At 39.0% G+C, this 14082-nt stretch overlaps 1 protein-coding gene across 1 annotated transcript in view; it reads right to left on the bottom strand.

Moving 5' to 3' along the window:
- NAALADL2 (N-acetylated alpha-linked acidic dipeptidase like 2) overlaps positions 1–4685 on the bottom strand; it is a 1315864-nt gene extending 1311179 nt beyond the window's left edge. Inside the window, exon 1 of the mRNA XM_045788671.2 lies at positions 4548–4685. The gene's annotated coding sequence lies outside the window, so the exon portion shown is untranslated. The remainder of the gene's footprint in view (positions 1–4547) is intronic.
- Positions 4686–14082: the final 9397 nt, after the last annotated feature.

Below are 14082 nucleotides of genomic sequence, written 5' to 3'. Positions count from 1 at the left end.
ATAATAAACTGATAGATGTAGTTGTGCTCCAAAAAAACTTTACTTATAAAAACAGGTGGCAGGCTGGATTTGGCCTGAGGGCTATAGTTTGCAGCCCCCTGAGACAGAATAACACCACACTCTACCAAGAAAAGAAAGAATAGATCAAACGAGTAACAGAAATTTGTCCAGCAAGCCATTGGCAGGTACAGAACTAGAACCAACTACAATGCAGCTCAATTGTTTTTTTACCTATCCATACAGGAGAGATTCCATGAAGTCTTCATATTCTAATCTACAAACAGAAACAATCTCTGCATTTTCTACTCTCCCACACTATACAAGAGCAACAGAAAACTGACAGATTTTAAAGGGTGATGAATACATTGGGATTCATTATACTATTCTGCTTTTGAGTGTCTGATAATTTCCATAATACATTTTTTTATAAAAACCTCTCAAGGTATTTATCGATTATTCAGAATATTTGTGTACATTCTTTTGGCTTTTTTTCTCTACTAGATATGGTAATTTGAAAGGAGGGATTATGTCATTTGCATCTTGGTATCACCATCTCCTGCCAAGACCTCAGACAGAACCCTGTTTTATAATTAGAATTCAGTAAACAAACGGTCCCTAAATAAGTGATGGAAAGTTGTCTCAAGTCCTATTTCCAACTCCAACAATCCTCTCCATCTCGTCAAACTGCTCAGTATCCATTAGCAATGTTGTCAAAATGCTATCTTTCCCTATACTCAATTTGTTGCCAATCCAGTCTCATTATACCATTTTCAAAATCCAACCTGAAATCTATTCCTAGCTAACATCTCCTTCCAGGTCGAATACCACCTATACATAAGTAGATTCACCACCAGCAATAACACTGTTCTCCATTAGATCACGCAGCTAAAGGAATCTGCTAAAATTAAAGCATCTGTTTGATATGATGGTAACATCCTTACAACTTTATTGTAGTTATCTAACAGCAATAGAGGTAAAATTCAATGTTTTTACCTTCTTCATCACAGCCTTTCCCAGATGTCTTGATAAGATCTTACTTACCTTATTTCTTCCTTCACCTGTAGCTCACTTTTATTCTACAATCTCAACTTTCTTTCCAAGTCTTCTCTGGAGCAGAAACCAAGTCTGAAATTCCCCTTCTTCTTTCCTCAACAAACACATATTTCTTTGCTTTAAGGAATTTTCAGAATGTCAAAGCACACGCTCACCAAATATACCACTAAGCAAATGGGAAGAAAAGATATTTCCCACAAATTTCTAATGTACCACAACTGCCCATCACTCAACACAATGAGAAAAGAGAAGTGATCCAAAGAGAATATCCATACACAGCCCCACCTGCATCTGTGTCCAGTTTTCCTTCTCTCTTATTACTACTGATATATAGCCCATCCTAGTAATAGATAACCTCTCCTTTTGCACCCTAACATGAGAGCAATCCCTCTTTTTCCTGTATCATCAACTTCCCAGGTCTATAGGCTCTCTGTCATTAGCATAACAGTGTACCATTGTTTCACACATCTTTGAAACTCTATCATATAGCCCTCCAACAAATCCTCCATTTCTCTCCCTATCTTTTCAATAAAAATCTTCAAAGGATGTATACCATCACCCTCTTCAATTTTCTCTTCTACTTTTCAAACATTCCAAACAAGCTTTCACCACCCATCACTCCATGGAAACTGCTATCATCAAGGTCATCAATGATTTCCTTTGCTAAGTCAATTCTCAATCTTCATCTTTAAAACAGTTGGTGAGTCCCCTACTTCTTCAAATACTTCCTTCGTTTGGCTTCCAGGATCCTACAGTCTCCAACTCTTCCTATTACCAAGCATGCAGTTCATTTTTAGGATCCTTTGATGGTTCTTTCTCATCTCTTAATGTGGGAGTGCCCCAAGTCTTGATCCTCGGTCCTCTTCAGTTTTCTAAACCCACACATTTTTTTTTTAAGAATTTATCCAATCACTTCACTTTTAAAATCAGTTATTTGCTGAAAAATCCCAAATGTGTATCGTTAGCCTGGCTTTTTAGACTGCCTGCTTGACATCCCCACTTGGATATTTAAAATGCATCTAACCCTTAACTTGTTCAAATCCAAATTCTTAATCTTCACCATGTCTTTCTCCTACTATCTTCCCATCTCAGTAAATGGAAATCTATATTTTCCATTGCTTAGGTAATTGCGTTCTCCTAAGTTTCTTTTGCTTTCATACTCCGTACCCAATCTGTCATCAAATCCTGTGGATTGTACCATCAAAGTACATCCAGAATATGAACTTTTCCCCATCTCCACTGTTACCATCCTGGTCTAACCTACCATCATCTGTCACATGGGTTATTATAAAAGCCTATCTGGCACCCCTGCTTCTACCCTTGCCTTCTTCCTTCAATCTGTTCTCAACATAGCAGCCAGAGTAATGGTGTTAAGTAGTTGTCAGTGCTGATGAAAACACTCCAAAGGCTTCCTATATCACTTTGAGTAAAATCTAGAGTCATTGCAATAGTTTACTAGACCATTTGTACAATCCAGCCTCTATTTCATTTAAGACCACATATCCTACGTCCCTCCATCCTCCACCCTACTCCACCCACACTGGCTTCTTTGCTGATCTCTGAACACATCCGTATGTAGGGTCTCCGCATTTTCTGTTCTGTGCACCTAGAAAGCTCTTGCCCCAAATATCACATGGCTGACTCCTTCACCTCACCTGCTCTAAGTCTACTGAAAGATCACCTTCTCTGGAGGCCTTCCCTTACAATTCTATTTTAAACCACTAAACATACACACCACACACATATCCCCTTTCTCCACAGCACTCATTATAGTACCACCACATATTTTTCTATTTATTATATATACTGTCTCCCTCCACTAACATGTATATTCCAAGAAAGCAGTGCTTTATTCCAGTGCCAAAAACAATGCTTGGCACACATCAAGCATTTGATAAATTTGGTGACTAAATGAATAAATATTGAGGTCTCTGTGAATCTTTTATTGCTTTTGTAAGTAATTAATAAATTGATTTCATCCTTGTTGGTCCTAAAATAAAATTCTATAATACTCTTTGTATGGTACCAGGAATATATTAGATCACTCTTATGAAGAGGAGTTACTTTCATATTTCCCAGAAGTCCTGAGATCAGAAATTACTGTCAATTACAGGGAAGGAAAAGCTCTGAGTAGTTTCAGGTGAAAGTACTGTTGAACAATAGCCTCTTCTTATTAAGAACTGGTAGGAGGGTTTAAAGAAATGGGGCAAATCCTACTCAAACATCAAAGCTCAGTTTAAAACTCAACCCTTTCCTTAATTTTCTTTCCCCCATTCACCCAGAGCACTTTGTACCACTAACGCAGTACTCATTATGGCCCCTTCTCCTGGATATAGAGTCTCTGTAGGACAAGAACTGAATCTCGTTTCTCTTAACCTGTCACCCACTATCCATGACTGGCATTCAAAGAACTGTTACTGGATTGAACTAAATGGAGTGAATAACACAGGAACCCATGACATAACTGCTTGTTTGTCAAGATGTAGTCCATCAACAGGCAGCACCACTATCTAGGTTCCTAAGGTCGGTTTCTAACAAACCCAAGTCTTCTGTTCTGCATAGCTAAATGTAGTAGGAGGACATACACGCACAGGTCCATGATCTATTACTCTGCTCCGGATGCACAAGGAACAGTAAGCAAAGGAACCACAGAAAAGTAAATGATCCTGTATGTGTACTTGTTATTCTAAGAGTAAAGAACAAAAGAATACAGACACCAAAAAATAAGATAGCCAATAAAGGAGGGAAAATGGGGGGCGGAGGGGCTGTAAAGAATGTGGAAAACAAAGGGATCGGGGGCTAAAGGTTGGCGCTACGGAAGAATGAAACTGCAGGGCAAATGTGTACTAAGGCAGACACTAAGGTAGACGCCGGCGCAGACACTAATCATAGGCTGCTCTTTCAACACTTTCTCATAAACTTCCTTGAGAAAGCCATCCTGCGCGTCCTCTGTAGCGGCATTCCACACGCGGGGCGTCACGCTGGGCGAGCCATCCCCAAAACACCGGTCCGCAGCGCCGCTTGTCTTTACCTGCGTCCCACTAGGGTGCCGCGTCCGGCAGCCCAGCTGGCGTGCATGCATGTGTGAACGTGTCAGAAAAGGGCACTCGGGAGCTCCTGGACTCCGCTCTTAGAACAATCGGCTTCGGGAGGTGGGCGGGGGCCTGGAAGAGAGGATGGGGCTCCTTCGGCTGCCGAGTGCCCGGGCTGAATGGGGGGAGGGGGGGCGGCCGGAGCCAGGTGCCCCGCGCACCGCCCCTCGAGGTTGCCCCCGCCCCGCCCCGCCGCTGCCGCCGCCGCCGCCGCCGGAGCGCCCCACCGCCCGGGTCCCGACGCCGGGTTGGCGTCCCGGGACCCGCGCAGGGGTGCGGCCAGCGCCACAGCCGCGCCAGCCTGGGCGGGAGGGAGGGCCGGACGGCTCGGCCGAGACCGCGCCGCTTCAGAGCGCCGAGCTGGTTTTCGCAAAACTTTGAAAACAGAAGGACTCCGATTACCTGAGCGGCGCGGGCGCGGGCGCGGGCTCGTCTGCGGTACGGCTGCCGGGCGCGGGCCGGGTTTTCAGCAGCCGTAAAGCGGGAGGAGAGCGCGCGAGCCGCGGCGCGAGCCCTCGCCCCCGAGCGGCGGCCCCGGCGCCTCCGCCGCGAGCGTCAGCCGCTTGGCAAGGAGCGGGCTGGGCTGAGTCATAATAAAAGACACGTTTGCCGAGCGAAGTGGGAAGAGGGGCCTCGAGGACCCGTGTTAAACGGCGAGAGGCTTAAAAATAGGAAAGAGATTTTTTTTTTTTAAGTGACCAAAACCGAAAAACTTGCCTCATGGTGGGACAGATACGAGCTCTCTCTCTCTCTCTCTCTCTCTCTCTCTCTCTCTCTCTCTCTCTATATATATATATATAATTTGCACATAGTTTACAAATACTCTTTGTGTCTAATAAAACTTTTTCAAGATTTTTTTTCTATAAGTCCATTACCTCTGGAGCCAATGCCTGGGTATAACGCTCAGCTTCACATTCAGCTATTGGACCTTATGCCAGTTACTTGAATTCCCGTGCCTTTGTTTCCCATCTGTGGAGCAAGATAATAAAGGTGCCTCCCTCCGCAGAAAATGCTGGGAGGGTACTTGGCATAGTGCCTGCACTAAACGTTAATAATTATGATTTAAAAATAAAGTGGGGATAAGTACGGAGGAGCTTAGATGAACAGCTTTACAAGGAAGAAGATAAAAATAAAGCAAGAACTTTCGCAAATGGGGTAAATTAGACAAATGTCTCAATGGAAGAAAATAAATTGGAGCCTCCAAAAAACAAACGAAAGCAAGAGATGTAGCTGAGGTGGAAAAAAGAAATAAAAAAGAAGAAAAACTAGGCGCAGTGACCAAAAATCTGAAGCTTCATGGGGGAAGGGAGCAGGAGTATGTTTACTTGCCGTTTAGGAAATCATGACAAACTCCCTCTGCTGAGAGAGATTAAAAAAAAAAAAATTAAACAGATAAACAACTGTCTAAAAACGAGCCCCAAATGAGGAGCCTTCACTCCAATGAATGAGATTTGGCAGTTCTGCAAAATGAGGAAATTCTTCCTTGTGCTGCATCTTAGGGGGTTGAGTCATCAAACCCCTAGCAAAACTTAGTGGGCTGGATTCCTGAAAGGCATGCCAGATGGATGTATTCTGCTTAGTTTTAATAACTGTATGATGTTCCCTCTGTACTGTCAATTTTGGAAGAAAAGAATCTGAATAAAGATTTAAGAAGTGAACTTGAAAACAAAAGCCAAACTAGTTACTTAATATATGAGTATCCACCCACAATGAGCATACAGTTGAAGATGACAAAGCAAATAACCATTTCTCCCACTTTCATTCTCCCTCCCCTTTGTTTCTGCTTTCACTGTATTTCTTTTTATCTATTTTTATTATATCATTTTTATACAATGCAAGTGCCTAGAGGAAACGTGGTTTTAATTAATACCAAGGCATGGAAGGAATTTTTGCTAGGCCTCTGTAAGTAGGGTCAAATTTTTTGAAAGAAAGGTTTTTCAGTTGAAGTTTTAATGAGAACAAGGGTAAATTGGCAGATGTGAAATCAGAAGTTGTTCTAGACGAACAAGAAAATAGACTAAAGAGAATGAAATAGAAATCAGAAACAGTTCTATTCCCTAATTACTGTAAGCACCAAAGACTAGAGGAAGCTTTTCTCTGTCAGATAAAGAAAAATGGGCGCCTTGCTTTACTGCCCAGCCTTTCAAATAGAAACAAAAGAAAGAAAAGTGTAAAAAAAAAAAAAAAGAAAGAAAGAAAAAAAGAAAAAAGCCTTGATCAGATTCTTGAAATGATTTCGAAGGAGGTCTCCTGCAAGGTAAAAGATTTGGGGGTGCCTCTTTCAGGGAGAAACACCAGTAAAATATTCGAGGGGATTAGTTTTTGCAGAATTGGGGAAAACCCTGAGTAAGATAAGAATTCCACTCTCTTTGTTTCAGTTTTGCTACGCCTTCAGGCTGAGGCAAACAGATTATCATTAAACCTTTATTAATGTGAAACAGAGAGATAAAATCTTAAATGGTGTGAAGCCCATAAACAAAAACAAGCAAAAAAGCAAGACGAAGCCCCAGAAAACAGAGAAAGAGATTAGGAAGCTTTTCTAAGAGGAACCTTTGAACTTTTGGCTGAAATATGAATGTTTGTGACTTGCTTTAGACAAATAGGAGATATAAAATAAAGCTGGGAACCAAAAAGATCTGGTCAGTTCAGATAAAAAAGCTTACCTTGCCTGAAATGTTTTTGCCTGAGAAAATAATTACATTCATTTTAGGTAGAGACAAAAACTCACCACTTGATTTTGTATGCCCATTAACACCTCGATCACCGGAATCTACTTGAATTTTTTGCACTTTTTAATAGAACTTTCGGCACTTTGTGAACTAAACCTTGCCCCATGGGTTTTTGAGCACTTTCTGAATTTATCCAAAGGTGGATTTTGACTAATAAGTGTTTGCTTTTAAAACTCTTAAAACCACCATGAATTAATGTTAATAATGTAAAACACAGAGAGACCTGCTTTTTAAGGGGTTTTATACATAGCATATAACCGGTTATAATTATGTCAATTGATGACATTACAAGTTCCTTTTACACAATTGAATTTAACCTTACTGTGCTGTTATGATTTTTATTTAAGATTTTGTATAAGGTTATATTGGAAAGGATTGTTTGGATTGCAAAAGACAATATTGTTCTAACTTAAAACTTCAGTGTAGTGAAGATTTCATCCCACATTCCAAACACCGTTACGACATTACCTGTTGCTAAATCACTGTGTAACAGAAGCAATAGTTAAATAGCCTCAACAAATTTAATTTTGAAAACTAATTTCAGGAATGCTACTAAAGACTATATCAAAGCTGAAGTGAGATTCTCAAGCCAAAATTAAGCCTTAGTGGAGAACATTGTGTTATGTACGAGATTGGCAGCTAATCCAGCTCCATAAGAGAGGACGATCTTAAAGATACAGATCCTTGTCCTCCTCCAACAGCAACAACATGTAGGTACTTATGAAATCTATTGTACATATTTTAGAAGAGGTCTACTTGAAGTTATTCAAATCTATAGCACTCTGATTTTTTTTTAGATATTTGAGGTGGGTTGAAGAATGATTATTTATGGTTTTGGTTTTGGAAAATGTCACAACTACAGATTCTCAGGTAAGTAAAATTTTCATTGGAAAAATAACCAATTGTAGGAAATAAGCATTCTCAATCATTTCTTATTCGAGTGTAAATTATTACAACCCCCTACAGAGAACAATTTAATAACAAAATTAAAACAAAATTATATTATCCTGGAACCAGCAAATTACTTTTGAGAATTGATTCTATAGAAATAACACATGTACAACGTTATTCCTTATAACAACAGAAGTTTGGAAATAACTTAAAAGTCCATCTATGGGAGACTAGTTTAATTAAGTATAGTGCATTAATCCAATAGAATGTACTACATGCAACTGTAGTTGTCAGGGAAGAAAAATAGAATGAACTTTTCTGTAAACGGTTTTGGGAAATACAAGATATACAAAGTGGGGAAAAAAACCAAAATACAAAGCAATGTGCAAAATAACCTTTGTCTATGCCAAGAGGAGACATGTTTATATTTATTTGTACATGTATGAATTCTTTTTTTTTTTTTAAAGACTTTATTTATTTATTTGACACAGAGAGAGACAGCCAGCGAGAGAGGGAACACAAGCAGGGGAAGTGGGAGAGGAAGAAGCAGGCTCCCAGCGGAGGAGCCTGATGTGGGGCTCGATCCCAGAACACCGGGATCACGCCCTGAGTTGAAGGCAGACGCTTAACGAATATGCCACCCAGGTGCCCCACATGTATGAATTCTTGAGAGGAACATAAGAAACTAACAGCAATAGTTACTCATGTAAAGGGGTGATCAAATGTATTGATTAGACTGAGGAACAGGTGCGAAGGAGATTTCATTGCATTTTTTTTGTTTGTTTTCCTTTGGAGGGCCACATGACTATATTACCTGTTTGAAAATTAATTTAATTTTTTTAAATTTTTTAAAGTAATCTCTACACACAACATGGGACTCAAACGCATGACCCCAAGATCAAGAGCCTCGTGCTCTACTGACTGAGCCTCCCAAGCACCCTGAAAATTAATTTTTACAAAAGAAAACAAATGCCAAATAGTATCCATTAGGTGTAAAAAGTTAAAGTTGGAAAACTTATTCTGAAGTTGAATAAGCTTCCTGTTGTAACTCCAAAAGTACTGAAGTTTACTATTAAGAATTCCTGCTAAACAAACTATGAATTCTGTCCATATCTGTTTTGACTATAAAGATCCGTAGTATTTGGAAATAGCAAAAAAAGTCCACACACAGAGATGAAATTGATTTTCATTTCTCTCTAATGACTTTAAAGTCCCCAATAGTAGAGAAATTGATGCGTAAAGTACAGCGTATTTTATGCTAATAAATTGTCCAGAGTTTCTACAATTCACTATTCTTTTGCTGAAAATACTGTATAGTGGCAAGTACTAGTTTTTTAATTCTATAATGACTTAAAGAAGAGCATTCTTACTAAATACCTTTGAATCACAGATTTTGTTTAACTGTTACCTATATAAAGTTCCTGCTATTTCCAGTGCCTTTTGGGAAATTAATGGCCTCCATGTGAGAAACAATGAAAATAAAGAAAAAAAGAAATTCGAATCATTCTGCTTACAGAGTGTTTTGATTTTTTTGCAGAAATTTATTTGTGTAGAAAAAGTTACTTAGCTGAGAAAGTGGTATCCAGGAGGTGTTGACAATGTGTGTATGACTTCTTGAAAATTAAGTAGTGTGACAGAAACTGCTAATCTCACTAATATCTGTGCACTCCATACATTTCTCAGCCTCCCTCACAGTTATATTTTCATATGACTGGGTTCTGACCAATAGAATGTGGAACAAAAGTATGGCATGCTCTCCTTAGTTGTTTAGCTGGGTGGTTGGAGAAACTCTGGCAGAGGCTTCTAAGTACTGTATCCCTCAGTATCAAGTCAGGAAAAATAAACCACATTATTCAAAGATAGGAGATTTAATATTAGGGCAATGATTGTACACTGTGTAATCTGTGAAACCAAAGAAGCAGAAAGGGAACTTTCAGGTGACTCAGCAATAATTGCAGGCAACTACTACCACCTCTAGGGCTGGATGTTATATAGAGAGTTTATAAAATGGCCTTCATAACCTCCACCTCCTGGTATTCATGCCCTGTACAATAACTTCCCTTTGAAAATGGGCTAGACTTTGTGATATCTACAATGAACAGAATAAAGCAGAAACAATGAAATGTCACTTCCAAGTTTAGAATATAAAAATACTGTGCTTTCTCTCTTGGCATGCTTTCATTCACTCTCTCTTGGATTACTCACCTGGGGAACGCCAGCTGCCAAGTCATGAGGCAGTCCTTTGGAGAGAAAGGTTCGTGTGGCAAGGATGTGAAACCTGCAGAACCATATAGGAGAATGTGGAAGCAGATTTCTCCTTCTCCCAGTTAAGCTTTCAGATGAGACCAAGTGCCTGCCAACAGTTTGAATGTAACCTCGTGAGAGACTTTGATCCAGAGGCATCCAACTATTTGTGTCCACATTGCTAATCCTCAGATACTGTGAAATAATATGTGTTTGCTTTAAGGCACTAGTTTTGGGTAATTTGTAATATAGTAATAATGACAAATACAGTAGGGAAACAAAAGGGAAAAGATGAGTTACCAAAACCTAGGAACTCAGAGTGACTGTATGAAATTTGGTTCTTAGTCCTCTGAAGATGGTCTATATTTATGGTCACCTCTTAAAGGTGGGATGGACTCCCTCCCAATTATAGGTAAGATAAAGAGGCTGGTGACACTCCACACAATCAGAGAATTTGAGAAAAAGTTTATTACCAACACAAGGACTGCTGGAGAAAGAACAGCATGCACAAATAGGTCCATGAGAACTTGAGTGAAAAAGACTGAATGGTTTGGGCCTTTAAAGTGGCTCCTATATTGGGACTGGGAAAAAGTTCCTGTGCATGGGATGGAGATTTGCAAGGTTTAAATTGCTCACTGGTGCCAAAGGAGGAGGCACACTAAGGCCTTCTCGTTAGCTTGTTCAAATGTGGGACCAAATGGGAAAGGGAGGGTGAGGCTTAAAAAAAAAAAGTCAGAAATCAAATATCATAAAATGATATCAGACTTTATTACAACATGTCTCCCAGCTACGGGTTGTACCTCAGAAACTCAGAGGAGGGATTTCAGGAGATGGTACTCTGACCTCTTAACAAGGTGTACAGTTGGCTGCAGATGATACCTCTGAGAGAGCACAGGTCCAGCTTTGGGGGTGACAAAACATATTTGAAAAGATGTCTGACTGCTGCTGTTCAAATCATGCTGATAGAAAGAAAGTCTCTTCTCTCCTTTTCCACTTTCCAAATCCCCTTCAGTGCTGTCTACTAGCAGAAATGAATTGGTGTCTCAGACATGTAACCTATCCTAGCCCCAGCATTACAGAAGACACGATGGAGGGTGGATTTGGAGCAGAGTCAATACTATCAGAACATTCCTTACCTTTGTCATTTCAGCATCTGTGCACATCCCTCCTCACATTTTTTAACCTCTGTAGCAACAACTTCATGCTTCTGCATTTATTTCAATGAAAATACTCTAACCTTCTCCCACAAAAGAGAAGATATGCACAAGAATGTCAACATCACCCTATTGATTTATTGGTTAGGTTAGTTTTTCTACTGGTCCAATTGTAACCCCAGCCTTATAAGGAAGAAAGAGGGAAAATACTGTATACAACAACAGTTATTACTAGAGTCATTGTTTCTGTAACTAGTCAGAAGAATGTTTGTAATAACAACTTCTTCTGTTACCTGCTGCATGTTCCTCTGACCTCAGCCAGTATCTTCGCTGGATATGGTTATTAAGCTGATAGAGTGAAGAATAGAATCTTTATTCCTGAAGAACATAATGTCTCAGTAATTCCATCTTTATTGAATTTCTGTAGTTTTCCATTAATTTTTACTATTAAAGATGTATGGACTAAAAGGTAATCCAGAGAATCCACTTAGTTCCAGATACAGTCCTCCCTGTGCCCAGTGTCTAGCAGCAGGCTAATTTCTCCTTGATAATCAGGATCAATAAAGTATCCTCCTCTTTTACAATTAATTTAGTGATATGAAAAGCTCAAAATGGACAGATGGCAGTCTCAACTTACAATTCAATGGAATAGCAGTCATGGAAACATTCCTTAGTTCCTTGGGAAATGAGATCACTAAATCAGAAAAGTCCAAAGTTTCAAAGATGGAAAGCAAACTTCTGCAAATGAATAATTAGGTGTAATAGAGAGAGGAGCAATTCATATTTCTCCATCTTGATTCTTGGAGCCATACATTCTGACCTTGGGAGAAACAGTATCATGTGTTCAAAACATATACTGTATGCTGAAGGAGAGTACCCCAGTATATGAAAAGACCGGTGGAGCCATTCTGCCACACTTCTTTTGCTGTAAAACAATGTTGTGTGGGATCTCAACGTGGTGAATTTAAGTGTTCTGTAAGTCCATGAATAGTGCCTCTGGCCAAAGCGTTGCTGGCCAGTAAAGGAAATCCATACCAAGAACAAATGTGCATTCCTATGAGGTCAAATCTCTGTCCCCACCATGGAGCAGCCACTAGATGAAAAGAGCCTGGGTCCTTGACTTCCTCCTTAGAGGAAAGCCACCAACCCAGAACATCTGCTTTAGACTTTGTGTGTGAAAAATAAACTTTACTGCATTAAAACACTGAGATTTTGGTGGTGTTTGTAATAGGTTTTATTCTATTATTACTAATTCAAGCAGGAAATTTCCCTTCAACAAAAATAAAAGAATTATGAATATCCATGAAAGAATTAAAGACTGAAACAGATATTACACACAGAAACTTATTTTTTTAACATATAACATTAATACATATATTTCTATATTTGATCTATGCATTGAGTTTTCTATCTTCATTCAGAAATTGTTTCCTATGTCTGAAATAATGAGGATAATATTTTTTAAATTTTTATTGCTCCTACCACGGTTTATTATCACTATTACTATTACTATTGATTAATTTTCTTTTAAAATATCAATATTTCAAGTAGTTTAAAGGGTTTCTTTCTCTCTGTCTAAAAGATATGTTTCATTAAAAAAACAGAGGACTATACATGAAATCAAAATTTTAATTATGCAGAAAATTAAAGTCAAGTTTTTTTTACCTCTATTCATCTTTTCCTCTTATGCACAGTATAATTTGTTTCTTTCTTTATTATATTTCTGTTATTCTCAAATGGCTTATTAACTAAGAGAATAACTGTATGATTGCCAATTTTCTTTTTTACTATATTACAAACCCATTAAAATATGATCACATCTTGAAAATCCACTTTTTATTGATACATGGCTAGACTATAAGGTGGAAAAAAGACTTGAGAATTTCTCTTTTCTGCTCTGTAAATATACCAAATGAACCAGGAAAAAAAAAAATGTTAAATGGAAGTGCAGCCAAGCTCTGTTTATTGGATGCATGGCTTAGCATGAATAACTGTGAGAATTTTCCATACCTAAGCATGTCTTAAATAGCTATAAGAAACAGTCCTAAATATGATGTAGAGTCCTCTTTAATATAGAAATAAAATGATTCTCTAAGGATTAAAGGGGGAAAAAAACCTGCGAGAATACAGCTTGATTTCAATGAATTCGTAAGTCTTATGTAGGCAGACAAAATAACCACCCAAATATTACATAACATTTTTCTTTCAACTTTCTTCATATAGTATATATATTTGAGGTGTCCTCAATTCATTACTTTCATGGTTTTTTTCTGTTAAACATATGATTTTTTCTATTGATGTACCTTTCAATATCTTCCATCCTGGCATTCCAATCTGTGCAATGGACATGTTAATTTCTTCCCCCTGCCATATGCCCTTGCCTTTGGGGAAGTGCTTTTCTCCATCCATATGAAACTGATAGGACTACGTAGGAAAGGGCCTTGCCTCCATTACCAGAGGCAAATTCATGATCCCAAAGCACCAATTATAATTCTTAGGGGGGAGAAAGTTGTAAAGCTCCACAGGCTTTAGGCCTAAAGTGGCTAAGGGCCAGCTTCCTCACTTCATGAAGAGTCTCTAGAGGAAAGCAAAGCTGAGACAGAAAGTGCTCTGATAGCACTGCGGTAGCCTTAGGCTCTGCCCATACCCTTACGCCTCTCAGGTATGTGAGCCACCTATATCCTATTTTCCCTAAGCTGGTTTCAGTTGGATTTCTGTCATTCACAACCAAAAGTCCAGAAAATAAAGCTTTCACTTGCCACCCTTTCACTGCTTATTTCATTATGCCTTCTAACTCCTGTTTTAGAATATTTAGAAATGCAATGGAGTTCAGGTTAAGACGGTGGGGTAGTAGAAGGATCCTATGCTTGCCTCATCCTGCAAATGCAGCTAGATAAATATCAAATCATTCTGAACACC

Source organism: Ursus americanus, chromosome 4 (genome assembly GCF_024610735.1).
Source record: "Ursus americanus isolate L20-20 chromosome 4, mUrsAme1.1.p, whole genome shotgun sequence".
Lineage (NCBI taxonomy): Eukaryota > Metazoa > Chordata > Mammalia > Carnivora > Ursidae > Ursus > Ursus americanus.
This window is presented reverse-complemented; position numbering and strand designations above follow the sequence as displayed.